The 27,840-nt window shown below is 36.4% G+C and overlaps 2 long non-coding RNA genes across 2 annotated transcripts in view; one reads left to right on the top strand and one right to left on the bottom strand.

The window, feature by feature from the left end:
- On the bottom strand, positions 1-24,998 carry LOC110255480. Its single transcript, XR_002335845.1, has 2 exons — positions 24,198-24,998; positions 1-313 (listed from the first exon to the last, which is right to left on the bottom strand). It is a non-coding gene; the product is annotated as an uncharacterized LOC110255480 (long non-coding RNA).
- LOC110255479 overlaps positions 2,103-27,840 on the top strand; it is a 46,692-nt gene continuing 20,954 nt past the window's right edge. The window contains exons 1-2 of the long non-coding RNA XR_002335844.1: positions 2,103-16,080; positions 17,091-17,171. This is a non-coding gene — a long non-coding RNA (uncharacterized LOC110255479). The remainder of the gene's footprint in view (positions 16,081-17,090; positions 17,172-27,840) is intronic.

Here is a 27,840-nt window from a genome sequence, read left to right as displayed (position 1 = left end):
TCCCAAAACTTCTTTTATTTTGGTTTGAATCTTTGTTAACTTTATAGAAAACCCCTATTTTATGAACCATGACCTTCCTTCAAATGATAGCACAGCATTAATCAATAGAGGAGACACAAGAAGAAAGAGATAAAATATGGGCGAAAGAGATAGGGGCCCAAAGGGGAGATAGACAAAAGTAGGCTTGGAAGTCACTGTTCTTGATGATTTCTTTGAGAATCTCACTGGCTTCATGTAGCAGACAGGAGCTGCACTTCACCTCTGGACTCCACACAGCACTTCCAGTGCTTATCTTATGGATGGAGGGGACCCTCTGAAGAACATCAATGAGTAGAATGACATGATGTGAGACTATCAGAATTCAAACAATTCTAAACCAAGAGCTCGTCCATGATAAAAAATTATAATCTTATTTTTCACATCACATACACCCACACCATACAAATTGTAATTCATTACATTCTGTTTTTAATTGTTATAATGTTGTTTTCCTTGACTTAAATTCCTTAAAGATAGAATGTATAAATTCTATTTTGTATATATATATATATATATATATATATATACATATATATATATATATATATTTGTATTTTTTTTTTAGGGTTGCACCCATGGCATGAGGAAGTTCTCATGCTAGAGGTTGAATTGGAGCTGCAGCTGCCGGCCTACACAACAGCCACAGTCATAGCAATGCAGGATCCAAGCCACATCTGTGACCTACACCACAGCTCACAGCAATGCCAGATCCTTAACCCACTGATCAAGGCCAGGGATTGAGCCCATATCCTCATGGATACTAGTCCATTTAGTTTCTGCAGATCCATGACAGGAACTCCTAAATTACACCATATTTATAACTCCATGCACATAATACATTGGTTACACTTCAGATATCTACCTGATAATTTTCAATTTTTCAAAAATGTTTTTCTCAGTCAACAACATTAAGAAGTCAGTAAGCCATCACTGCATAGATAATATACACATGAGTTCTCTCCTACCACAAGTTGGGGATACAGTAGAAGTAAGTAATGCTACTTTGCCCTCTTATTTGTATAATTTATGGCAGCAGAGGACTGGAGAATGAATGGTAGGTGAAAAAAAAGAATCTTCCCTCTCCTATATGTGAGAGATGATATGGTTCTGAACTCTGGATTCCTTGCATGTAGGGACTGTGACATTATTTTCTCCCCAGTGCTTGGTACATTGTATGTACCAATGAGTTAATGGAAGAGAAAAATCTAGGTCACTGACTCTTAAGGAATATCTCAATAAGGTCATGAAAAGAAGAGAATCTGTGTGGGGTAAGAATTCAAATCAATCAATACAGGCAGGTACAAACCAAAATTTAGACCCAGAAACAACTCCCTCTTTGTGGGGTTAAATTTAGTTAGCTCTAAGGGAGTTTCAGATCACATTTGTTACTTGATTTGGAATCTTGACAAAATGACACAACCGAAAAATGGATCTCTTCTTCCTCTTTTCTGGGTATAGGTCATTTATTTCCTTGCCTTCTTCCTTTTTTAAAAAAAGCTTCCCGGTAGCAGGAAGAAACACAATTAGCACAACCCTCTCAATGTTGTAACTGGATGTAATGTTGGCCTTTATAACACCAACCATAGTTAACCTATAGGGCACTTTCAGGGCACTCTTTACAATGAACCAGACCTGGCAGCATTAGCTGTTGCAAACAGTTGTGATAAAATTTACTTGTAAACATACTATCCCTGTGCTAAGCCTCCTGGCTGGGAGATACTGAAACAAAGGTTTGGTATTTGAAGCACAACATGAATTAATACCCACTGCTGATGTTAGTATTACACCCAAGTCAGGAATTTGTTTGAAAGATTAAACATGCCATTCATTTTCCAATTGCTGAGTGAAAGAAGGTGGAAAAGACAGAAAAGAAAATCATGGACTTGGAGAATAGACTTGTGGTTGCCAAGGGAGAGGGGGAGGGAGAGGGGTGGATTGGGAGCTTGGGGTTAATAGATGCAAACTATTGCCTTTGGAATGGATTAGCAATGAGATTCTGCTGTGTAGCACTGGGAACTGTGTCTGGTCACTAATGATAGAGCATGATAATGTGAGAAAATGGAATGTGTATATGTATGTGTAACTGGGTCACCATGATGTACAGTAGAAAAAAAACTGGGCGAATAACAAATATATATATATTTGTTATATATATATAACCCCCCCAAGAAAAGAAAGAAGGTGGAAAAGCATGTTTTTGCTGAACTAGACCTATAACTTTAAAATTTAGCCTAATTATCCATTTCACTGAGAGGGGAATGCTGGAATTTTACAAAGCATATTCTCCCTAAATAAAGAAAATGCAGTCTATAGTGTTTAGAAGCCAGAAAATTCGACTAGGCCCCTCATTTGTTTTTCAAGTTTTGCTTAAATTGGCTTACAGATTTATCTACCATGCATTGCACATGGATATTTTTGTCACCGAATATTTTACAACAGCTGTGATCCTGATGGGGATTTAGTTAACCAAAGGCCCCTCTGCATGCAAGCGGTCACCAGGCATCTAATGGGTTGAGGGCTGAAACGACAATAAAGTGAGCAGAACCATGCAGCTGTGGACCAAATGTAGGGTAATAACTAGCAGTTGGCCATTACGGGGTTAACTGCTGGTGTTCTGGTAAGTGTAAAAAAATGTTGAGGTCCTGTTCAAAAACACAGCCAAAATTTGAACAGTTCCATTGGGTCATAGTTAAAAATGCCTCTGCTTCCTTTTTAAGCTGGTGATTATTTTTAGGACACCAGTCTTGTTGGAATGTCTAACATATATATTATTATAATTATCACTTTTTTGATAATTATGTTGAATTTTTCCAACATGCTTTTAATCTAAATAAGGGAGCATTGCAGAATATCATCTTCTAGGTCTCTGGGGTTTCAGCCACAATTGCCCATGCCTTTATAATTTCCAGAGTTGTTACATTCACTCTAAGGAGAATTTTTACCTACATTTGTTGAGTTAAAGAGCCCTACATTCTGTTGTTTTAAACAAAAACTGTGTCACTGCGATGTCAGTCCAAACATGTGTAATTAACATGGAAAATATGTCTGAGCCATACTGGTCAAGATAGATGACTTCCTTGCATGACTTATAAACAGTGAGAGGCATAAAGCCAGGATGTCAAAACCACGTTGTATACCATGAAGGTTTATCTGGGAGGACTTTCAAATTACAAAGGAAAAAGAAAGACAAAATCAGCCTGCCATACTTTCTTAACAAGGAGAGCGGCTTTCTGCTATCTGTATAAAAATAAGCTTTCTGTCCTCCTTTTCGACATGTGTTACTCACACTGCAAAGGTCAAAACGGACATCTCATTCTTCTGGAAGTGTTCATCAAACAATCTAATGGTACATGTCAGAGCTTTCAAATTATTCCAGCTAGAACTTGGTCTCTAATCTTTTAAATTTTATCAGTGACTGCACAGAATTCTCTTTGGAATTCTTTGATAGGTGGCCTTGAAAGAGTTCAAACTCTGTCCCCTATGTGTTCTGAGTCTGCTGAAAGCCACCAGCTCAGACCTTCTTCTAGGGCTGTCTTCCTAGGTAATGACCCAATAACTAATAGGTAGTAGATTTGTAGTCCATGTGAACAAAGACAACAACCTGCAGATGCTCTGTTCCTTTGCTGGGTAAAATGAACTCTTTCTTAATATACCTGAAGAATCTTTTTTGTCCTCAAGTATGTCCCAGTCTTGTTTTTTTGTCATCAGTGGCATCAATTAGAAATTGTGTGCCAGGAACATCTGAGAAAATCCCACTTGTGACTGAATCATATCTAAGGAGGTTTAGTTACTGAGGCATTGTAAGTTAACTGAGGATAAGAAAAATCCAGTTTGACTATGGCTCTATACAGCAGGACCTCCCTTTCTAGGAGGCAAAAGGAATTACTAGTGTAGAGGTTCGTAGACTTATCAAAAATAACATCGTTGAAAATTCTTCCTCTGAGAAAAGTCCCTTTGTTGCATCTGGTTGCTATACCAACAAGGTTCTTGACCACTTGGTTCATAAAAGCTTGCTGTTAATCAACTAAACTCTATTAGTATATTCTAATGGTAAAGTCTTAGGATGTGTAATTCATTCTTAAATTATCAAGTGGCTTGGACTCTGAGTGGTGTTTTCACATATGAGAGGAAGGAAGAGTGAAAGCAAGAGAGAAACATAGAGAAAGGGGGAGAGAAGGAGGGAGGGAAAGGCCTAGAGATATTTTGCTCTACTGTTTCAAAGGGGAAGTTTAATTATCCTAAATTGTCCTATCTTGAGGTCACATGAAGAAGGGTGTTCATAAAATAAGACTGCTGCGAGGTCAGTTTTACTGTGGATTTCAGGAAACTTTTAGATGGATTTTCGATATCTCTCAAGGAAAGGGAGTTAATGTTTTTGCCAAGTATTTATATACTCATGGCCAGGGGAAGTAAACGTACTAAAGCACATGGGCTTCCTGAGAACTGAACAGAACATGGAAGGCTTCACTTGCTGTTGGGAATGTGGTAAAGCAAGGAAAGCAGACTCATCATCACTCCATCTTTCTTGGCATTAGTCACACACAAGCATTCTAAAAAACCTTCTCAACTCCTCCTACCTTCTATTCCACACCTCTGATAAGATCTGACAAGACTGGTAGGGTAGAGTTGAAAAAATCATGGAAAAGGGACACACTGTTTTCCATTTTTAACCTACTGAGTACTTCAGTAGGACTCAAGGATGGACACCTCTATTCCAGGCCCCATTCCCCAACTACTGTAGCTTTGCAGTACTTACTTTTATCTGGATGGACTGAAGACCTAAAAGAAGAGTGGGGAAAGTATTTGGCATCCTTAGAAAAGTAAAGTAAAGCACTTATCAAAATAGGGAGTAGGGTACTAGCGTGTAGCCAAAAACTCAATTTCATTTTATTTTTTAGTAAACGGCCTGATGCCATGAAAGAAACTGCCAACAAATCAGTAACTATAGTCCAAGGGATTTAATGTTGATTTTCAAAAGTTGAAGATGTAAAGTAGTAAATTACTTACATTCTTAGCCAAAGCTAACCTGGGGATATTATATAAGTGTGGTGTATACCCATGGGCACATGGTCATATATGCATATATCAAGGAATGAATCTGTCATCTTGCATATGTTCAATCTCATGTGAAATACCAGGCACTGAAAGTTGGTAGCTGCAGCAACCAGAGCATATGCTATAAGCATTTCAGCTATTAAAATATCTGACACTTGGCAGGTGCATTCAAGAATGACAGCTCTTGGCAAGTTCATCTTATCCTTGCACATGAATAATAAAGAGAAAGGAATATTTTCAGTCTGGTAGAAATAAGCAACAGGTGCTAAAAGCCTTGTATGTAGTTTAACAGGAAGGAGTATATTAAACACTGTGAAATAAGCAAACATAATTACAACATACTTATAATGAAAATGATGGCTCCTAGTTAATTCTGGTCTAGGCTCATTCAAAGACCCTGGGGCCAGCATACCACAGGAGGGATTATACACTTTAAAAATAACATAATGCATAAAATACTTAATAGTGTACCCTTCCTCCATTTAGTAAAATCCTTTAGGGCTTCTAAAATTTAAGAGCTATTTTTTTCAGACCTGGAACGTTAGGGGTTATCCATATTTTCAGGGCTGTGGAACATCCAGTATGTCCTTATCTTGAATATATTTCTCCTTTCTTTAATAAACTCAATCCAGTGTTTGATTTTCATCTTTTATTTATTCTGGCTCTTAAAAGAGATTATTTATTGCATCAAGGCTGCTATTTACCACACATGCAAGATCTGTAATGTCAAGATCAGTTATTTCTAAGTGACTCCTGTTCTAGAAGCTGTCAATGAAGATGGTATACCCTAAAGTTCACACATAATTGTATCCCTACTCAATCTTTTGTGTCTATTGCTTTGTTTGCAAGATAACTAAGAATACATTAGAGCCACTTGATAATTGCAATATAATTTACTAAAATATTTAGGCTCTAGAATCAGATTTGCCAAATTCTAAATTGTTTCTAAATCGTGCATCTGTGTCTTTGATTAATTAAATTCCCCAGGCCTGTTTATTTTTCCATAAAGTGAAGGTAATAAAATTATTTACTTCACCAGCTGTTTTGAGAATTGAGTTAAATAATTCATTTATTTACATTAGTAGAATATCACATTGTGATTGTTTGACTATGTTACTTTTATTTATGCTTTCTAGAGTAGACTGCATTGAAAATAACAGCATGGGGACAGGTGTTGATAAGAAAGATCAATTAGAAATGGAATCCTGCTGTGTGTAGCACTGGGAACTCTGTCTAGTCACCTATGATGAAACATGTAATGTGAGAAAAAAAGAATGTATACATGTAAGTGTAACTGGGTCACCATGCTGTACAGTAGAAAAAATATGTATATAAATGAATGATAAAAAAATTGATATTCGGATTTTTTTAGATGCAATTTCTAGAATAAACTTTCTTTGTCAGGATCTGGACTTTTCTACTTCAAGTGTTGTTTGTGGACCAGCAGCAAGGGCTTGGCCTGGGAGCTTGTGAGAAATGGAGGATCTTGGGTACCATCCCAACTAACTGATTCAGAATTTGTATTTTAATGAGATCCCGAGTGATTTGTATACACTTTAAAATTTAAAAATCTCTGGTCTGTACAGATAAGGTTTTTACATACCCTTTCAGATTTTCCTGATCTTACCCTTTATTTAATAATGTTTATTAGTATACCTGTGCATTTTTGTTAGCTCAAATGCTTGCTTTTAAAATTTCTGGATTGCTAGACAAGTCTTTCAGAATAAGTGATGCCTTATTAATGCCCATTATTTTAATCTTTCCTAGTATACACTGAGACCAGGAGGCCAATATTCATACCACCTCCTTCTCCTTCTCTCACCCTGAAACACTTGAATACTTTGATCATATTATTCCTAGATTTTGATTTGTCTCCTTCTAGAGAAAGAATTAAGATATATTGGGCATTTCCCTCTTCTGATTTTGCAAGTGACATAATATCTACGTGGGATTTTGTGAGAGAAATGTAAGAAAGGTATAAATCATTGTTTCATAAATTTTTTGTCTTTAATTATTGATAAATTTAATTCTGCCTCGAAGAAAAAGTTTAATTAAAAAAGACACTTCAAGACAAAATTTTATCATTCTTAATAGAAGACAAATACACTCAAATAAACTGGAATTAATTCAACTCAATCATTTAAAAGTTCAGGTAAAGATTTTTTTTTAAAAAAGGGTCTCCTAAATTTACGTAGTTTTTTCTCTTTAAAATAATATTTTAGAGTTACATATAGTCTCCTTTTTTATGTTTAACACTATTATGATTTCAATTAACAGGGATATTTTCCATACTGATTTTTTTTTCACTTACAATTTGACCACTATCTCATAACAATGACAGCTTGAGAACGCATGTTAACAAATTCAAACACTACAAATGAATTTCACAGTCCTCTGCACTGTTCATTCTCACCTCATGAATCCAGAAGTGTCTATGCATTTGAAAGATTGCTGCTGGTGGATGACCTCATCTTCCATACTTCCATAGTTACGTTTTTTTTCTCCTGTAAATGGCTCCCTATACTTGGAGCTGCTGTGCCAAACTTTCTAGACAGGCGTAAATTACTGCTCTGTCTCCCTCCCTCTTTTTCTTCGTTTATATTTCATAATGTACGACAAACTGAAACATTGAATAATGGACAGTGCTAAGGGATGGTGGCTATTTATTGTGTTTTCTTCATGCTTTGGCATTTTATATGTCTGAAGTAGCAACTGTATGATACTAGAGATCAAACAGGAGGACTTTAAAATTTTCATTTGTAGGAGGGAAGCTTTGGTTTTATAAAGGCAGTGACACACTAGACTAACTGCTAGCTGAAAGGAATGGTTGCAATATCTAGGCAGGCAAAATATGAAAAATACAAAAAGGTCAAAGTAGTAAAGTATACATTTCCTCTTACATAGAGCATTGAATCATTCACTGAGCTAACATTTCTGCTGTAAATATACTCACTTTCATAAAATAATTTTTTTTTCCATTTTGGGGAAAAATAGAGATGACTATGTCATGCCAGCCCTAATAACTAACCTGTCTTATAAGGAAGGGCAACAGAGCAAATACCTTTCTTTCTCCTACTTGGTTCATTTTTAATTTATAGGCTTAAAAACTATTTATCAACTAAATTCCTTCCTCCCTTCCTTCCTTCCTATTTTTCCCAAATAATCTTTAAATTTTTCCTGAGGGGAATACCAGTCTTCTCACTGTTCAAGTGGTACATGCCCTCTACAAATACCTTATTTTTACAATTAAGGTAGAGGCTGTCTTATCCTCTGAAACTAACTGGATGCCAATTTTTAAAAAAATATTCAAAACAATGAATATTGGTAAACTCTATAATTTCAAAGATTTCCCCCCCAAAATTAAGGCTTGACATTATATTGGAATTGAAATGCTCAAGTTAAAAAAGGAAGGAGGTGTATATTTATTAAGTACCTACTATGTGCCAGAAATTTTCTGTACATCACTTATTTTAATCCTCATCACAATTCTGTGTGAGAGCTTTTATTCTAATTTGCAGTTTAACAACTGAAAATTGTTAAATTTTTAGAAATTCAGACATGCAGTAGCTTGCCCAATGTCACATAGCTACTAAATTTGTATGAGTCCAAAGTGTTGAATCTTTCCCTCTTTATTCTACACCAGTGCCCTCTCTTTTATTTTGCAGATGAGAACTATGAGGTGCAAAAAGACTAGGATGCTTAAATTGGTGTCTGAGTTTGAATTGGGTAATTGTCCTCTGACTCAGTTCATCCCACTATGCCACTGGGAATCCAAACATGGGGAAAGTTGGCCCTAAAATTAAAATTCACATTAAAAAACTTGTAAGAAGATTTACCATGTCCATTTTTTTTTTGAGGGATGGAATCTAATAATATATTTCCTGTCTATTACTGATAAAATCTCATGTGATTCCTCCTGTTTCTCTTTTTCTCTTCAATGCCATGAGTTGATCAGACCCCAGAGATGATGACTATTATTTCTAAGGAATTTTGTCTACATTTGCGGGCAACACAACGTTCTTGTCTCCATGGAACTGAAGCAAAGGTCAGATGATGCTGGGCCAAACTCCAAATCTATAGAATGAATTTTCTATTTTTCCAACTATTAAGGCAGATTGTCCTCATGGATTTGAGCAACTGTTCAAAGAGTGAGCCTTATCTTATTCCTAATTTTCCATCTTCTTCTTCCCTACTTTAGAATTGAAACACCATAGGGACTCATGGTACAATGAATATTTCTGCATATTTGTGTTTTTTCCTCCCACCAGAGTTTACATAGAACAAGAACTTCATAGATGCTAAACAGACAGAGATAGATGCTTTGCATGACTGTTACTATATTTAGAGATGAAAATACAAGATTTGGTAGATGAGAGTTAGATTGGGGTAAAGGATTGAAAAGAAAGTTGCAATGTTGTTAAGATTTCTCATACTCATTACTTTTTGAGAGATGGTTAAAAACAAAAAAACAGCAAAATCTGAACATCTTTCTCAGCCCCTGAAAACTTGCCTTAGAGGTGTACAGAAAGTAGGGCTATATATTGTCCACACTAAGGTTAGCTTGAACAGCTCACTATTTCTGCTTCTCTTTTCCTTCTCTAACTTTTTTGTATGATGTTCCCCCTGGTATACACTGTCCTCTCTTCCTCCCTTTCCACACATCTCTCAACATTGGGTTTAAATGCTACCTACTTCATGCAGCCCTCTCATGAACGAATATCAGGAAGTCCCTTCTGTGTGTGACTGTGACACTTGGAATACAGATCTTTTGTAGCACTACTTACTATAGCAAATTTGGAATATTTTTATATCACTGTGTCTTTATAAGATTTCTTAGAATTGTGTCTATATATCAAAAAGCATAATTTTCATTCTATTTTATTTCAGTTGGCTTCTAGGACATCATGCTTTCTCAATTTTCCTCTTCACTCATTGGCCATTTCTTCTTGGCATCTTGCTCTCTCCTTCTCTCTATCTCTCTCTCCCCATCTTTTGGCTTTGGCTTATCAGTCTGGACTCTCAAGTATGTAAAGCTTGGGTTTTGAACTTGATTGATATCCACTCACTCCTAAGATGATCTTATAGAATTTTACAGCTTTAAATATCATCTACATGCTGATGACTCTCAAAATATATATATCAAGCCTGGATTCCACTTCAATTCCAGATGGTTATCTCCATCTGCATGCTGAATCATCTTCACTTGCCTCTTGACTTGACATTTCACATGAAATGTGTCCAAAACAGAAATCCCATTTCCACCCACAAAATCTGCTTTACCTCTTCTCTTTTTTTAGTAAATAGAAACCAACATTTTAGAATCATTGATTCATCTGTTTCTCTTCATTAATTCATACAATCTTTCAACAAATCTTACTGCTTGTATCTTTAAAATATATTCATAATCTCACTACTTCTCTTCATTTCCCATCTACGACCCTGATCCAAGCCATAACCATCTCTCATCTGCGGTACTCAGTGGCTTGCTAACTGGTTTTTGTGATTCTACATTCACATCCTACTGTGTGTATGTATTCAACAGAGCAACAATACTGACTTAACTATTAGTAAAACCTAGATAATGTCTTCTCTTATTCAATTCCCCCAAAAGTTCCTATCTCACTCATGGTAAAAATCAAAGTCTTTACAGTGACTTACAAGGCCCTATATAATTTGGCTCCTTGTTACCTCTATGAACTTGTCCCAAGCTACTTTCCACCCCAGGTGTTCATCACTGTCCTCTTCAAGTGTTCATTATTCCTCCACCTCAAGGCCTTTGTTGCTCTCTGTTGAGAAAGATCTTCCCCCAAAGACCTACACTGCTTGCACTCTCACTTTTTCAATCTTCTTTCACATTTCCCCATTACAATCTTATTTTCCCCAATACTGAGCTCCCTGGTCATCCTCCTTAGAAGTCAACCCACCATCCAGCATTCTCTACCCTCTTCCTTTCTTGCTTGTTCTTAGTGTTTGTTTTCATAGTCCACCTTTCAGATTGTGCAAGAGGGCTTGACACAGTGGCTACTCTATAAACATTTTCAGATTTGTTGGATTCCATAGGGCCTTCCTTGTGCATAGTAGGTGCTCACTATTTTTTAAATCAAAAGCACGAAGCTCTAAATTATATCTTACACCAGAATGTGGAACAAAGATCTTTTTTTTCCATTTCATGAATTCACATTTAACAAGAATTGAAAGTGGTTGTATATCAGAAACAGGTGTGTTTCATCTGTGTATAGTAAAACACTAAGTTTCAAAGAGTGGAAAAAATTTTCGTTGTTCATAGCAGAAGGAACTATTGAACCAACAAGTTCACTGAGTCAATGGCCATGTTAAAACAATATAGACAGTGCCACATAACTAGGAAAATGCTCATTCAAATTATCTGAGGGTGCCTTTGATCATGTTTAATTAAAGAAATTATAAAATGCACTTTTCACTTAAAGTCTTCTTGCCACAACCACAGTCTGGCAATTTTTTTCAAGCATAGGACTCAGAAAAAGATAAAACACGATGGCCTTCTACTCTAAACACCATAAATAATTTTATACCTCCCAAATAAAACAGTGAACAATAAGACTTTTTTTTAAGTGAAAGGAAGAGAATTGTAAGAGCCATTCATACTATAACAGATGTGCTGACTTGCTTCAGCTTTATTTTATATTTTTCCTTTACCCTTTCCTCTCATTGAGAACCCTATGGCATAAAATTTCATTTCAAAGATTTAAAATAGGACATGGAATCCTAGGCAGACTTAAGTGCAGTTGCACAGAGCAATCTATCATGGATTTTTGGGACTCTCACACAACATGCATAGTTTCCCTGGGACCAGGATATTTTTTGCCCTCAAACTGGCCCAGTTCCCCTGCAAAAGATCCATTTCCTTGCCTAGAAATAATGGTAGAATTAAAATAGATAGCATTCAAATTGGAAGAATCATTCAATTCTAATCCAACAGAAAAGTACTGGCAACTTTCAGAGGTCACTGAGTTGAGGATCTAGAGATACAAATTCTCATCTTCACTTGTCAAAACTCTCTTCTGCAAAAAGCTCCAGATATAGTTTTGAACTACCTAAGCGATTTTCAGCACCTTCAGTGTAAGCACATAGAGGATTTATTGACAAAGGTATACTGTGCATGTATTTTTTTTTTAAAGCATTAGATTGGTAAAAATACCCTGGATATTTGAGCATAGGCTCCTTTGTCTCTTTCCCTTAACCCTGCCAGACCTCCCTATGATATATGCCAAAGAGAAGCTCCCATCCTCTTGTGTCCATGATGAATGATTTGGGAACAGTCCAAACAGTAACGGAGGGATTTAGCCCAGTTTCCTTGACTCTAGCCCCATATATTTATGAGACGGTTGTGAGGAGATTTGCAGGGAAAGTAAAATATTCTATAGTGTGGCTTTTTATTCAGACTTGTACTTAGGAATAATCATTGCTGTCACCACATTAATGTTCAAGGGGGGAAAAAAAACTTCTGCAACCCATGTAGTGTAAAAAAAAAAAGAAAGGAAAAAAGTAATAAGGGATAAAGCAGGAGTTGTGTAGTATGATACTTTCTAGTTTCTTATTTTATCATTACGCATTTTGCTTATAAAACTTCACTTTTTAAAAAATTCCATCAAACTTAACTTTGTCTTTTCTGGTCTCTCTTCTTCAGTTGTATGTGGCTGTCTGTGTGATTGAGGGTGTCTGTGTGTAATAATAATCATTAGTATCCACAGTATTTCATTATTCCCCAGAATAACCCTCAAGGCTACATGCTAATAATTTGCCCATTTGTTAAATGAGGAAACTAAAACTCAGACAGGTTCAATAATGTTAATAGGGAAAGAAAGCTAATGGGAGAAGAGCTCACATTGAAACTTAGATGCCCCTGGCTTCAAAGCCTTGTAGGTAATCACTGTGTCTTTTTGTCCTTATATGAAGGTGGAACTTCTACTGTCTGCTTGCTGGCATTGGGTAGGTCTGCCAGCAGGCGTCTCATATGCCAGGCTCAGCATGCATTCCCTGGCCAACACACTTTCTTTGTTGCTTTCCATGCTTGCTCTTAATTGTGAGAACGTCCTTGTGGATAAGGAAATTATTCACTTCCACATTAAATAATTGTAGAGATGCTGATTTAAACAGAAGAGCAAGCAGAACATCAAAGCTTTATTTTAATTAGAGAGCTATAGTCAATATTTCTCCTGCTTTTTTAATTTGAATTTGAAGTTTTCAAGAGAAATGCAAAGAAAGAAAAATCAGCAGTGCCTGATTTTGTTTCCAATATTTTATTATGGCAATTTCCACAGATAAAAGTTTGAAAGGTTTTACACAATGAATACCCATATACTAAGCATCTAGATTCTATAACTTTCCTTGTTTTACTTTTCACCTCTCTATCCATTGATCTCTCTATCCACTGATTCTCAGGTTAGGGACTGAATGGCAGCTACAGCTACCCCCCATGCCATAGCCACAGCAACAGGGAATCCAAACTGCCTCTTGGACCTACACCACAACTCATGGCAATGCTTGATCCTTAACTCACTGAGGGAGGCCAGGGATCAAACCCACATCCTCATGGATACTAGTCAAATTTGTTTCCGTTGAGCCACAATGGGAATTCCCTAAAGTAAGTTTTATATGTAAGGTGAAATTACACAAGTCTTGTGTATCATTTATTGATTTTGGGGGTGCATATATATTCAGGTAACTAAAACCTCTTTCAAAGTATAGAATATTACTATGCTAAATCCAACATAATCCTCACTTCCTAGCCCCCTGCCCAAAGAGACAAGCACTGTTCCAGTTTATACAACATTGGTTAGTTTTACCCAGGTTAGTCTTCATGGTCATTTAAACAAGTCACATAGTAACTACTCATTTATGTAAGACTTTTCTTACTTGGCATGTTTTTGATATTTATCTATGTTATTATAGTGATGTTCTTTTTTGAGTTATATCCCAGTGTATGAACATAGCACAATTTGTTTATCCATTCTTGTGTTGCTGAAAATGTGATCCAGTTCTTCAGTTTAGGCTTTTAGCAAATATTCTTGTGTAAGTCTTTTTGGTGTACACATTTCCATTTTTTCTTAGATAAATACCTAAGAGTAGAATTGCTGATTACAGGGTGGGTGTTAGTTTAGTTTCATATAGGAGCTGCCAGACCTTTTCCCAAAGCAGTTGCACCATATTACATTCACATCAACAGTGTATGAATATTTTGGTGGCCCCACAAGCTCACCAACATGTGACATTTTCTGTCTCTTAAATTTTAGATTTTCTGGTAAGTATATAATGGTATCTCATTGTGCTTTAAATTTGCATTTTCTTGATGAGTTATGACATTGAACACCTTTTCATTAGCTTATTAACCACTTGATTATTTTCCTTTGTAAATTGTTCAGTGTTTTTTCATATTTTAAAAAACTGGATTTTTTCTAGTTTTCCTTGCCTGATTTTGAAAACTAAGCAACATTAAATATAAGTGCATCACTGTGTTATTTAGTTGTCTGAAAACTCAGTGTTAAAAACCATCCAAACTGTACAAACAATTATAGATAAATCAGGTAAAGGACTATTAGGTGTAGTCTACAATTGTAAAGAAGAAAATAAGGCAGGATTTTTACTGCAATTACTCTGGGGCCAGTGTGAGCCTATTCTATATGGGACAGAACATGACTGAGACTTGTCAGTCTATCTTTAATTTTCTGCTTAATTCTCAGAAATTGCTGGATAATGATTCAATCTGGCTAATCTTCTATGAACCTGCCCTTCAAACCTGCCACTCTTTCTCCACCATTTATTATTTCCTTGTAAAACTCAAGTGGTCATCTCACTTATTACCTTCCACATTATTTAATCATTCTATAATATACATGGCCAACTGCTAAATTAAACAATGGAAGATCAACTTTAGAAGCAGCAGAGGAGTGATAAATGCATTCCCCTTATTGTTATAAAGTTGGAAAATTATGGCCATATGCATGGACTGAGCCAAAAGGGCAGAGAATTCCCTTTGTTTCCTTATTACTCACCCATTGTGCTGTTCTAAGTTCCTTTAGTGGCCAAAGGGTGACAGAAGCAATACATCAGGTTTTGCTGTAAAATGTTATCTAAAGGCAAAAAGTGGACCTGTAGGACAGATAGAATTCCACACCGAGCCAGGGGATTTATGACAAAATTCTATAACCAAATAAAAAATATCTGTGACTACATTTATGTGAAGCAATGGTGCCATTCTTTGGCTGGTTTAGGTAATCACAGGTGCACATTCTTAGTCATACTAGAGATATATCCCAGTAGACATTTGGGAATCTGTTTTGAATTTAAAGTGGAAGTTCCAAGACAGATTTGGCAATTCTTTTCAAATTTTCTTTTTGAGAGGAAAATATGCATTGTGGAAAAGCACTAGAAAAATATAGACTGTGGTTCAAAAATAGTGTGCTACGTGTGTGTGTGTGTGTGTATGTATATATATATACACACACACTCTTTTGATTTTGATATATTAATTTTTCATGACACCTCCGGATACGTATTGGGCCCATGTGAAGAGAAATATTTAATTCCACAAATATGAAACAGGAAGCTTAGCAATGAGTACAAATAGTGAGCAAAACAAAGACTGAAAATCAGAGGAACTCAAATTCCAGCCAACATTGGACAAGTTACACTCTGATAAAATCATTGCAATAGTATTTTTAAATATGAAAATTGGTTATCTGAGGAACATTAGCTGTTAGTGTTTCAAAAAGAAATATTAAGGTGTTTTAATCAAAATGAAAAAATGGTAATCTTCCTTTCCTCATTACTTTAATTAATATGGCTGCTTCTTTGTCACTGTAAATTTAATACTCTCATCTAAGGTAGACAGTGAATTTACGCTGTCTGAATTTGCTTTGTTTCCTTTCTGCAGGGTAGAAAAGAAAGAATTTGGAGGCCGTCCTCTCCCCCGCCCCCGCCCAGAAAGAGGCCTGCACATGTCATATTGTAAATATTAGCCAGAAATACATGCTAATGAGAAAATTCAACAGTCCTCATGGGAAACCAGTTGTTTATTCTTTCTCCTTGCTTCCACTTCTTTCTCATTTCCCTGTGGCCTTTTGGAATAAGTGTATCAAAGAGCTTACACCTCTTCTGGAGTATGACTAGGCCTATATGGCCTAAAGTCATACAGCAAGGTAGCTTCCTGGTTCAGTGAATATTCTATAAAATAGGACTCGCCTGCAAGGCCTCTGCAATGCATTGTAGATTTACAGCAAGATATTCTCTCAGCCCTAGAAAATCCAGGTAGGGCCTGGGGCGGCTGGCATCCTGGTTCAGTAGCTTCTTGCGATAAGCAACAGTGAAATGATCCATAGATGAGGGCCGTAAAACACTGGACCCAAAGCAAGGTCAAGTGATACCTTCAGCCATCAGCAATCTGAATAGTTTTACTCCCTGGTTAAGGAGTGTTCTATACATGGGCAACTATTCAGGATGCAGCTTCAGATTGTGCCAGCTGTGGCACCCGGCCTGCAGAGACAAGGAAGGTTTATAAGGGCTCTTAGTAGCTCTGGCTGTGAGTGGCAGCCTCCTTCTCTATCTTTGCATGTATGGGATATTTATATCAGCTTTTTGATGTTTGTCCTCTCAGTGACATTGCAGCTTGTTGCATGTTGGATGCTGTAGCAATGCATACACACTGAGTCCTAGTTTGAAATATCTTGTATGAAAAAGTTCAACTGGAATAAAAATTATTTTTTTCTTAGAAATGCCAACATTAATTACATTTGTCAGTGAAAGACATGGATGAGGTCTTCAAATGTATGTTGTTTCAGTATGCAAATTAACTCGTTTTCCTCTGGAAATTAGGAAAGGTTTTATTTGCCAGTATGATACAAAGTCAACATTTAATATTTTCTCTAAATGCTCTGAGTCTATGTAATTATATAATGTCAAGAAAATGTAATACTTTTTGCCCCAAGAGATATTTATAGACACTCTTAAATCCCTTCCAGTTTCCTCCAGTGAGCCATACAAATCCCGTCATTTTTTTCTGTATGCTGTGACAAGAGGAGCACGGGGAAGCCTGCAGCAAGGTATGCTGTTACTGGTCTTCTTTTATAGACATCAGCTACTGGTAAGTGAAGGACCAATGTTGTCCATTTTCTTCCCTTTAATAATGAATTAGTTTCCTCTTCTCATGAGAAATTAGCAAACATAAAGGAATCAATGGACACTGACCTGTACTCTATAATGAGCTACATGTGGTTCACAAAGCAATTATAGTAGCATTACAGCAACAGCAATTATAAGTGATATGCAGGTTTTTCTATCCAGTATTATCAACCACCTGCTACTCCCAGGACCTGCATTTCTCTGTTACATATAGTTTCTTTTGTTTGTTTTTGTTTTTTGTTTTTTTGTTTTTTTTGCTTTTTAGGACCACATCTGTGGTATATGGAAGTTTCCAGGCTAGGGGTTGAATTGGAGCTGCAACTGCTGGCCTATACTCTAGCCACACAGCATCCGAGCCACAACTGTGACCTACACCACAGCTCACAGCAATGCCAGAACCTTAACCCACTGAGCAAGACCAGCGATCAAACCTGTATCCTTAAGGATACTAGCTGGATTTGTTACCACTGAGACACAACAGGATCTCTCACGTAGTCTTTTAACAGTCTCTAATCTGTCATGCCTGCTCTTCTGTTCCATGCTCATGCATCCCCTCTTCGATCTGTTATGGAGTGTAGAAAATCTCCAGATAATTTTTTCATATGCTTTGAAATAATTTTAAAATAAACTTTAATTTATGTAGTATAGAACCATAAATGCATGCTATTTGTAAAAATAATAATCAAAAAATGTATAAAAGAGAACTTTTTCTAAAACTCTTGCCAATTCCACACCCCTTGCCCCTGCAACCTTGCCCTCCACCTGCCCACCCGCCTCTCTCTGATAATATAATAGAGCTTCACCTCAGCTGCTCAGATTTCATTGGCTACAATTTACTAACCAGTAGATTTAATGACCACCTCACCTGTTGCCACAAAGATTTGAAATCACTTTTAAAATGGACACTGCAGGAGTAATGCACTTGCTTCCCTGAGTTTTATATTTAGCTCATTAAATAGATTTTTCCAAAAAAAAAAAAAAGTACACCAATTTCAAAGGAATATTGGTGGGAGAGACGAATTTTCTGATTGGAGGTTGGGGGTAGAGACTGTTCATTGCAACACTTAAACCAGAAGGTCGGGCTACTATATCATGACTGAAGGCTGACAGCCTTTCAGAATTTCTCTCAAGACTTGATGGGTGCTTTCGTTTTTATCCTCCTCCGTTGCCTCCACCCTCATCCAAACCATTATCCTCTCTCACTTGAGCAACTCAATTGACCTAGCTGGTTTTGCTTCAGTGCTTCCTTATACATCATTTGTTCTTCCTGGAATAGCTAGTTATAGCATGTTGCTCCTTCTCTTACTCTGACCCACAGCCTTACATTATCTGCCCTCCTCATCTTCTCTTCTCTCTCCTGCTCACTATGGTTGAGTATTCTTGCTCTCCATCAACTGCTCTTAGCTCTTTACATACTTCGGACTATTGCACTTATTATTCCTTCTATTACCTTTCCCATCTACCCTGCTCTTTACAGGTCTGGCTGTTTCATACTGATCATATCTTAGCTCAAGTCTTTTCATCTGTGAGCCTTTTCTGACAATCCCACCTCAAATAGCACCCCTATTCAAAAACCTTCTCAGCCTTCTGTGTATATTCTTTGTAACACTACCACAATTTGTATTTATTTATATCATTGTGGCCACTCAGTAGCATTTCCTATAAGTTAGGAATGCCATCTCTCTTATTTCATGACTGTATTTTCAACATTAGAGTAAGGAGTAATACTCACTGATGAATAATTGTAACAAATGAAAAAGAAATTTTTCTTATGAAAGAATCACAGTGGGTTACAAAAGAAGACAAGATCCAAGGACCAATAAGGAGATAATTTTCAACTTCAACCATATCAGTTATTATCAAGTGTAAAGAATCCACGTATAACTGAAAACCTCTCTTTGGCAACTGTCTGCTTCATCTGCTTCTTCCTCTTTTCCACCTCCCAGGCACTGGAGTATTTCTGCATCAGTATAAAATCTAGCTTGGCAGTACTTCAGCCAAATCTTTGTTATAAAACATCTGATAGTCCAAGCTTTTTTGTTCTTTTCCCTGAGTTTTCTTTACATAGAACAAAAATGTCCATTTAATCCATACCTATGATCCCCAGCAAAGGGGCAAGAGGAAAGCAATCTGATTACAATGGCGTGCAAATGACCGCCAGACTTCACCCTTCATGGGCATTTCACATTTTTCAAAAGAAACTTATTGATACAGATATTTTCCCTAATGGGAAAAATATTTAGAGGGGTAATTCTGAGTACCCCTGACTCCCACATGTCTGAGTCTTGGGATGGAAGAAAAGGATTTAGGAACTTGACATCTTTCATTTGAAAGATTGCCAAGATCTTGCTTAAAGCATACCAACCTATATTAATCCCTAATGAAAGTATGCAAGATTTCACTCTTCCATTTATAGTAATCAGGCATGCCTTACCAATCTTCTCTTTCTGTAAGTATTATATTGGTAAGTTTGGTTTATAAAACACATATACTATATTAGATAATTAGTTGATCAAAAGCAATATTGGATGTGTATTAACATTTTGTTCACATGCATTATACTTGTGTAACCTTGGCCTATTTGCATCAAAATTCCATTGGCAGTGTTTTGCTTTTGATCTGTGAGCTATTAGAAGCCCTGTTACTACAGATGAAAGGAGTTAGAAAGTTCTATATCATAATGCAGTGCGATCAGTAATTCACAGAGCAGGTAATTTGCAATGACTTGCCAAGCCTTTGATTGCACCCGGTTTATGGCTATTAGCAGTTTCCCCTTTCAAATTTGTATGGTTCCATACTTCCTTTTTGACCTCTTTTTCATCATTTATGGTCCAATTTGGTAGTGAAAAAACATAACTGCTTGCTTAGCGCAGGGCTGTCATTCAAACCCCAGTGACTTACTGAGCACTTTGACATTTGTGATGATGAAAAAAACATTAAGCAGGTGTACAGAACACTAACCAGGTTCCTGCAACAATGCTTTATGGGATTCACAGTGTACCTCTGGGCTATAAACCGATTCAGACTTGATTTTCTCTATCAATTTAATCTCAATGTTCAGATTCCCATTCAAAGAAGGAGGCATGCATAGTTTTTGCTAAAACTGAAGTTAAATAAAGTTTCCAATAATAATGTTAATATAGGACCTCATAGGTACAATTGGAAGGGCAGTGATTGCTTGGCACTAATATAATATGAAAGTAGGGCTCACGTGTCTACTTTGAAGTCATGCAATTAGGAGTACTACTTGATACTGGACTATATAAAATTTAAGCCCTATAAAATGTCTTTGGCAATGAAAACTTACAGCTAAATGGCATGCTTTAGCCCCTTAGCTCTCTGAATTGTATGTATGCCACATGAAGGAAACATCATATTATTCTGTGGAGGTTTTGCTTCTTGCATTTAAAACTGGTCATCTGTTGTACAGGTGTGCAGCATGTCTTGGTGTGGGTTAGCCTGCCGTCACATGCGGTTTGTCTGGGAGATGTGGAGACCTGCAAAACTCAACAGAGTCCAGGTCCCCAATTAGTGTGTTTGGGGAAGCATTCAAAGTCTGGACCCCTGAGCGCAGGGATTTTCCCACCTCGGTACTGGTTGGACATCTCAGAACCTGTCACTTGGGCCCACAACCATTTTCAGTTGAAAGTGGCAACAATGTCACATAAAGGCATAGACTCACACATACCTAACAACAAAAGAAAGATTGTTAAGACCATCCATTTTCTATCATCATTCCAGTATGAAAATAGCTTTTTCAATAATATGGAACAGACAAGCATTGAACTTTGACCTTCTGGGTGTTTACTGCATTTAGAAAATTATTTGAAAAATCCTAAGTCTGGAGTAGAAAACTTTGAGTGGTTTACATTTTAAGTGGTGGCTTTTAATTATACACAAAGCAAAAGTACTTTGGAAGAGGAACTGTAAGCAAATTGGGAAGATATGGCTTCAGACTCATGCTTCATTTTGGAGAATGAAAACTATTCACATAGAATAAATGCACCTGAAGATCAAAAGACAATGCAAACAATCTCTGAATGCATGGTGACTCATGTTTACAGAGCATTTTTCACAGAAAATTGTGTGTCTTTTTCAACCACAGTTGGGTAAGTGAGAGCAGCAACATTAGTTGCTTTTTTTAATATATAAGGTAGTCAGAGCCACAATATTCCATTCCCGCTTACCCAAAATACAAGGATACTGACAGTTTCCCTTGTCCTTACCATCTAGCTCTTGTAACATTTTCATCTTCTTTCTATACACATCCATTTCACATTCAGTACAATGACCATAAGCGCTCACCATATGCATTCCTCCTGGCCAAATATGTTAGTCAGAGTAGTGACGTGAATGGGACTAAGACAGGAAGTTCAATTAAAAAACCAAGTGATGCTGACGCTTTATGAGTTTTACAGAGATGGCAAGAAATTTTATATCTGTTGTGTCCCTCAGGCTGGTTGTAATTTTAGTGTAGAGTGGAAATGGTCCTGAGAAATTATTGATCTTGACTTTTACCAGGCCTGCAGTAAAGCAAAGGTAACAAATAATGTCATGCTTGAAGTTGGTGAAAAAATATTTGCGGTCATGGTTGTAAGTTGAGGCCAAACTCAAGAGCACTGAACCCAGACTGAAAAACCACCCTACCCTGCCTTTTTTTTTCCAGTCTCACATAATATTTTTATTGGTTTAGTTTCACTGATGAGATTTTTAGGTTAGTTAACTAGTACTTCCTGCTAACCTGACTTGATGTTTTATCAGGTCTTACCTGAAAACATGCTTGTTTTGAGTCCATGTGCTGACAACTACTTAAATATATCACTTCTTATTTATTGCAAACTTTGCCTGTACTTTCATCTTTTTAAAGATTTTGCATAATCCTTTGGTGTAAGTTATTTAGAAGAATGAATTTATGAGGACTAACTTCATAGGAAAAAATCTAAGTGTCCCATAAAAATGGCAAATATAAACCAAACCAGAGGAGAATAGGCAAAGCCAGTATACTTATACGTAGAAAACTATAGAGTATTTTATTTTTTAAGAATTCATTCAACTGTGGCTAAAATTACATATTTGCATTATAAAATGAGCTCTGAATGAATTTTCCCTAAAGTGGAATACCACAGAAAATCGTTTCAGTTTATGAAATTACACTTAGCACGTTTATTTGTTCTCTCTCTACTCGAAACCCACAAGTTTTTATTAACGCCATGGTTCATATTTCAAATAGCAAGAAATCTTCACGTCTCCCTTCCCCCCCAAAAAATAAATCTACAAAGCACCTGGATTTAGAAGAACAACATAGATATATTGCCATTACCTCTGAAAACTAGCAAACACTTTCGTAATAAAAATAAACAGTGTATACTGTAATCGATGAAGAGGCAACATCCCACATTGTTTATTGATTCATGAGGTTAAGATTAAAGTGGTATTCTTGCCTGTGTTTATCAACAGGGTTTTTTTCTTTTTTTATGCAGTAAGTCAACCTGGAATCCCACAAACCAATCAATAAAGTTTAAAAGCTTCAGTGAATCTAACCCATAACAGGTCCTTGTTTGGAGAACATGCTCAAGAAACACATGTGCCTTTAAGAGGTCTTGAAAGACTTTACACCCATGGACCATTACCATTTCCAAACACCCTGCAGCATTACCAGCCCAACATATGCTGACTGTATATCACCGTGACCCTCTCACTAAAGCTCTTTTGACTGGAGTGCTTTTAATACCCACTTTCTCAGCTGAGCTCAGGAGTGATTTGTTTTACATGCCACATTAATCCTTTCCACATTTTCTGGATGAGGCAACCACAATTCCACTTGTGAGGTGTTTCTAAAACACAGTTATAGGAATAAAGCAGCAGGGTCCCAGACTTGACAACTTCCCTCTAGGCAGCTGACAAAGTGGGCTATCCTGCCTTGGTTTAACTCTTCAAAAGAGCATTTTGTGCCCAGCCACTAGGGTGGGCCAGCCTTCCAGGCCAGTAGGAAGCCCCATTTATTGAAGGCAATTTACTCTCAATTAAAGCACTGTAGGAATCTTCATAGATGTAATGCCTTCTTGATACTGTGCGTATTAGTAAAAATAAAATCACGAATAAATGGAAAAGAGCAGTAGAACCAAAAATATATAAAACACATCTCAGTAAAATCAAAGGAAGTTTATATATCACACCTTCATAATTGTAGGAAAAGAGCTTTTTTTAAAAAAAAATAATAAATGGGCAATTAGCGTTCAAAGCACAGGCTTTTATTATGTGGTAATTTTACAGTTTTAACTTTAAAGGCAACTTATCCAATCCCATTCCCCAAATATATTCCAAGACCATTGAACTTATGTTGCATGCATTTATGAACTTTTATATATTTTTAAAGTTCATTGAATATAAGTAATATAGGTTTTTGAAATTTCAAGTTGTCAACAAGGCTAACTGATTGGACCAACCAATTGTTTAAAAAAAAATGTTTTTACATGTCAGCACTTGGCTGATTTTATTAACTTGTTAGTATTATGCTCCCAATTTTATGTGTTAAAATCTAACTGTACAAGCAACTTGAGGACTAAAATTGTGCCTTTATCCAGTCCTAATTTATTGTTCTTCCCTCATAAATTTTATTTGCAGCTTCAATGGTCTGAAAAAAGCAGTAAATCATAGTGAGGTGAGGTTTACATAGTTTAGATTGAGTTCCTTATTTTTGCTTGAAATTAATCCAATCAATTCCTTCTGGTGTCATCGTCATGTGCTAATAGTAGGTCTCAAAGCAAGAGATCACTTGAGTCAAAAAGATCTTCATTCCTAATCTACAGGATATCACTTATGCATGCTCAGGTCATAAATCCTTTACATAAAATACAGGGAAACAGATGTAATGTTTCTAAAAATTATTGAGAGTTCTGTAAATAAAAAAATACTTTCCTATTTATTTCTTGCCCCAGGTTGTTTACCTTAGATCTTCAGGAATATGCTTCTAGCTTTTCTGAAGAAGCCTTCCAGAGGTTTCAAGGTCACTGTTAAAACACAGATGTTTTAACTGTGGCTGGCAAAACACAGGGGCTCATTAACTATTTGTAAGACGTAAGATGGATCCAAACATACCCTTCACATTCTCAACAATCTGGTTCATAATAATAGGAATTCCCTCTGTGGCTCAGCAGCTTAAGGATCCAGCATGGTCTCTGTGGCAGTGTGGGTTTGATCCCCAGCCAGGTGCAGTGGGTTAAGGATCCGGTGTTGCTGCAGCTATGGTACTGGTTGCAGCTATGGCTAGGATTCAATCCTTGGCCTGGGAACTTCATATGCCATGGATGCAGCAGTAAATAAATAAATAAAACATTTACTTTAGGACAAAAATGCCTACCAAAAAAGCTAGATTATTTCCTTAGGATCTTTAAAACAAAAACAAAAATCTGATCAAGTGAAGAAAAAAGACATTCATTAAAATCACAGTCACCCTTTTCATTTCTATACCCACACAGAGATACATACACCACACTTACCAGAGGCTCTACTTTTAAAAAAACTAGTATACACTGAAATGTAGAAAGCAGAATACTTAACAGATCATTTGGTACATTTTTAGAACTCTGAAGAGTTGAGTTTTATTTGTCAACAGTTTTGAACTGTAAATTGTTTGTTTTTCAAAAAAAAAAATTTTTTTTTGTCTTTTTAGGGCTGCACCTGTGGCAATATGGAGGTTCCCAGGCTAGGGGTTGAATCAGAGCTACAACTGCCCAACTACACCACAATCACAGCAAGCAACTCCAGATCCAAGCCACATCTAAAATCCAGCTCACGGCAACTCGGGATCCTTAACCTGCTGAGTGGGGCCAGGAATCGAACCCACAACCTCATGGTTCCTAGTCAGATTCGTTTCCACTGCGCCATGACGGGAACGCCTCAGAATTCATTTTTAAAAATGACCTTTAGCTTTTTGAACTCTTGTCTGAATATCTAGAATCATCCCAAAACTAGCAGATGTCTTCAAGAAAAAAAGAAATGCTTGTGTAAAGTTGACTGTTTTAAACTTTATTTCAAATGATCTGCTTTCAGTATCTTGAAGAAAAACTTTCTAGATTACTTTCTTTCTCTAAATTTGTGTTTAACAGGATCTAGAATTCTTTGGCTAGCTTAGAATCATAAAAGCACTGGTTTTTACCCTGCTTGGACATTTGCTCATTTGAGTTTGGGTTCATTCATATTTAGTTATATCCACTAAAATTGCCCATTCTTCTTTTGCCATTGGGCATTTTTTCAACCTTAACAAAACGAAGTCCATATTATAGGCCTGCTGGCCAACATTCCAGGTAAATGAATGGTTTTAAAGAAAAATGGTGCTATTTTTCAAAAGCCTGACATTTTAAAAATACAAGTCCAGAATTGAAGCCTTCAATAATTTTTCCATGCCTATATGCTGCAAGAAGCAAATGGTTACACAAATGAATACATCTGGGATTATTTTCAAGCTGTTATTCCCCACCAGGGAAAATATTTAGAAATAAGGCTCAGTCTTTGTGCTGGAACTACAAAGAGGCCAGCCATCTTGATGCTTTTCCAGATCGTTTAATGATTTTCCTCATATTGTGTGGTGGCTTTACTGCCCTGTTTCGTATGCCTTCCCGTTCATCGTTGGTAACCATTTATGTTGGGTATGTTCCAATTTCCAAATCTGTTTTGTGGCATTTATAGCTTGCAGCTAATAAGGCCATTCAGTATTTTTTTATACATATAAAATATTAAAAAATATACCAAGCTAGAAGAATTGATTTAAAATTTAAAAGAGGCTTACTGAAGTATGGAATAACTTTACCTTTAAACTGTTAAGTAAGCGTGACTGAGGTTGAGAGGTGCCATTCTGCTTCTAGAGTCCAGGAGATGTGGTATTAGATGGGTGTGTTTTATATGCATTTGTAGGTATTATATGTATACATACATATATAATGCAATAAGCATGTATGTATTATATACAACACACACATGTATGAGTGCAAAAGGAGTGGTAATTTTCATATATGTTTCTTTGTACCTTTTTACTTTGTAAGACAGAGCCATCAACAAATAAACACATGTATATGCTGGTCATATTTTCTTTCTTTCTTTTTTTTTTTTTCTGTCTTTTTAGGGCTGCACCTGCAGCATATGGGGGTTCCCAGGCTAAGTGTAGTCACTGGACTATACCAGGGCTGCAGTAAAGTGGATCTGAGCCATGTCTGTGACATATACCACAGCTCATGGCAATGCCGGATACTTACCCACTGAGCGAGGCCAGGGATTGAACCTGTGTCCTCATAGATGCTAGTCGGGTTCGTTAACCACTGAGCCAAAGTGGGAACTCCTATCCTGGTCATATTTTCATTAGCAAGTTGGATTATAGAGTTTTTGAATTTTTAGAGTATTGCCTTCCTATGACTTTATATCAAATGACAATTATTTGGGATTCATAAGATACATAAGTATTATATGTCTAAGAAACTAAAATTTCCAGAATTAACTCCAAATTAAACCATAAAAAATAAATATAATCATTAAGGTAGTCTTTTTCTTAACATACATCCAAGGAGATTATGTTAATCATGCTTTTACTGTCCTTTTTCAATTCAATGTAAATGTAAATATTTAACATGTATTGCCTAACTTCAAATATATTAAAATCCATAATTTACTCTGATTTCTTATATTTAAAATTTACATTACTAAACTAAAATTTTTCATTTTTTTAATTTACAAATTAAAAGTGATTCGAGATTTTAATTATGATCAAAGTCTAGAATAAGATAAAAATCCTCTGAAAACACAGATCATTACCTTTTAATATCATTGTGAATTTTAATTTCAATGTCATAAAATCTTATGCAGATAAGGTTTTTTAGAGAATATAGGCTCTAATGGTTTAAGAGTGTACAAGTCATACAGAATGTATGAGTCATACAGAAGGTAGGTTGGTTGATAATGATGTATGTCATCCATTTCCACATTCAGAGTTCTGTGAAAGAGGACATTCTCAATATAACCCCCAGGGGTAAGGCTGGGGGTTATATTGAGAACAATTAGAGATTGTCCTTTAAGTAACCTTTCATTGAGAACAATTTTTATATTATTGAATGAGACAATAACAATACCAATTTTAGGATATGGGAGTTGATGAAAAAGTGTAATGTAAAGATGTACAAAGAGATTAACTTCTGTAAGAATAATTTGCAGGTCTTCCTATCTTGAGCATCACCTGAATGAATGGTGTGATGGGTGTAAACAGGCAATATTTGAACTCTTAGATATTTATTTTTTAACAAGAGTGGTATCAAATTGGTAGGTATTTACATTCATTAGATTAACTTTTTTTTCTTTTCACAGACGCACCTGTGGTATATGGAAGTTTCCCACCCAGGGGTCGAATCAGCTGCAGCTGCAGGCCTACACCACAGCCACGGCAACAGCCAATCTGAGCCACATCTGTGACCTACGCTGCAGCTTGCAGCGGTGTCAGATCCTTAACCACTGAGGGAGGCCAGGGACTGAACCTGCAGGGAAACAATGCTGGGTCCTTAACATGCTGCGTCACAATAAGATCTCCTTCTTAGATTTTAATTTGCT

Source organism: Sus scrofa, chromosome 9 (assembly GCF_000003025.6).
Source record: "Sus scrofa isolate TJ Tabasco breed Duroc chromosome 9, Sscrofa11.1, whole genome shotgun sequence".
Classification (NCBI taxonomy): domain Eukaryota; kingdom Metazoa; phylum Chordata; class Mammalia; order Artiodactyla; family Suidae; genus Sus; species Sus scrofa.
The sequence above is the reverse complement of the archived record's forward strand: the minus strand, read 5'-3'. Positions and strand labels throughout refer to the sequence as shown.